Here is a 2,310-nt window from a genome sequence, read left to right as displayed (position 1 = left end):
AAAAAACACTTTCGTGTTCAAATATATAAACAGCAAGCGAACAACCCTAAGTATAACGTACTCTTTAGTACTAAAGATTGCTTCCCCGCAAGAACACCCTGTGTGCAGGGGTGCACCCTTTACAGGACGCTTGCGTCGTTTTACTGGCGCCACTTCCGTGACGGATATGACGTCACTCAAATCTTCGTGTATCCCGAAATAAAACACTTTCGTGTTAAAATAATTGCGCAAACAAGGGGAGACACCGGCGAAGTGAAGATGGACACACACGACGCACACAGCACATACATTTAGTTATGTTGTACCAACATGCCCAGGATGCTACCCTTATAAACAAGTGCCCAGTTGTATTTCTTGGCTGTGGCTTGGGTAGGTGGCCGCCAAACGCACATACAAGTTTCTATGTCCCATCATAGAAAAGTTCCTGGAAATGTCTCGGAAGTCGCCACGCTTCCATATGTTTTCTTTAATATCTCAATTATTTGTTTGAAGTTTGCGATAACATTGGTATCATTGTTACCGGGACAAGGCAGTCCCTTTACTGAACTAAACTTGTATTAGATGCGACTGCATCTCATTCACTCGCCTTGTCCCTGCATCCGGCGTCGTCGGCGTCCGCCCCTCCCCCATTCTCCTCGTCGCGCGAGCTGCATTCTCCGCCGCTCACCCCCTCTCCTCTCCGATAGCGAACACTCTCTCGCGAGGGGCATTGGATTGGATTCGATTGGATTGGCTTGGCTTGGCTTGGATTGGATTTGGATAGGATTGGATTAAAGTGGATTGTGTTGGATTGTGTTGCGTCATAGCCGCGGCAGACGCACTGGCGCCGGCGCGTCCCCTGACCGTTATGCGCGCTATAAAACGCGGTGCCTGCGCCGCTCCGCTCCATCGTTCCAGCGCCGTTCCTCCGCTGTCCAACGCTGCAACGTGAACCCCCTATGCGCCGCATCTACACAGGGATTCCCGCGAGGGGAGGTCGGAGTTTTTTTCGTTTTCATGGCCCCTTTAACAACTAGAATTCACGAGTGACCTGCACGTTAACATGAAAAAAAAACCAGCAGACTGACTGCGATTTTCTTGGTTTTTCGATTACTTTTGACCATGTAGCCCATTGTTACCTAAGTGTTATCGCATTCTGTCCGCGGCTTTTAAGCCTACCAAAGTTTCCGTTTAAGGTGCTCAGTGAGACTTTAAGCTTCTTCCCCGTCTGTCATAATTACCCAATGCAGTGCAAACCACACTAATTCTGCGCTTGGTTTCTTCCTGGTAATTTTAACCAGCAATAACAACTTGCCCGTGATATGTAGGCGTCTGCTAACAGTATTTCATTACCAACCCTGTAAGTGCGTATATCTGCATGACTGCGGAAAATTGCTTTGATTTCAATGTATTTATTTTAACATGGCGGCAAAGCTTGCGGGACCGACTGAGTAAGACGACCCAACTGCGAATTTCAGATTAGTGAGTGAGTGAGTGAGTGAGTGAGTGAGTGAGTGAGTGAGTGAGTGAGTGAGTGAGTGAGTGAGTGAGTGAGTGAGTGAGTGAGTGAGTGAGTGAGTGAGTGAGTGAGTGAGTGAGTGAGTGAGTGAGTTTGTTCGCAAACTGGCCGACCAAACCTTGCGAGGCGTGCCGGCAATTGCTCCGCCCGAGTGGCACTTTTTAATACTATTCGCGGCCAATCCCCATAAGTCACGGAGGAGTGGCTCAAGTATACCCACTGATCCGTAGCCCTTGTTATTCCCAATTAGGTTTTAGAAATATGTCTTTTAAACAAAATAGAAATAATTTCAGTGGTATTATGTCTTCTTGCCTAACCCCCTCTATGACAGAAAATTCTTTAATCTTCATATGAAGGAGCATCCTACCCGGGTATCATTCGTATATGTCATCGAACAGCGCTAAATAAGGCTACCCTACTCCACGATCTCTTAATACTTCTCGTCAGCAGGATAGCGTATGGCACGCCACTTACTGGCCCTCAGACCACAAGAAATACGGAAAGGCGACGCCACGATACGCCAGGCCTACAAGACCAATATGGGGCTCCCAGTCAGCACGGCAACCTAGAAACTTTGGCAACTAGGGGTCCGCAACACCTGGAAAGAAATACAAGAGGCCCACCACGCATCTCATATAAGACGACTCAAGCTCACGGCAACGGCCCACGGGAAGAGCAACACTCCTTCGTCTGCACTATCACACCACGACAAGATGAGAAGATTCGCATTCCATCAGATATTCTACAACATATTCCCGCAGCACCCTTACCTGAAATATGCATCCGGTTTTTAATGAACGGCGCACCACACG

This window comes from Haemaphysalis longicornis, unplaced genomic scaffold (assembly GCF_048455015.1).
Source record: "Haemaphysalis longicornis isolate Haplotype H1 unplaced genomic scaffold, Haemaphysalis longicornis Haplotype H1 scaffold_2, whole genome shotgun sequence".
Lineage (NCBI taxonomy): Eukaryota > Metazoa > Arthropoda > Arachnida > Ixodida > Ixodidae > Haemaphysalis > Haemaphysalis longicornis.
The sequence above is the reverse complement of the archived record's forward strand: the minus strand, read 5'-3'. Positions refer to the sequence as shown.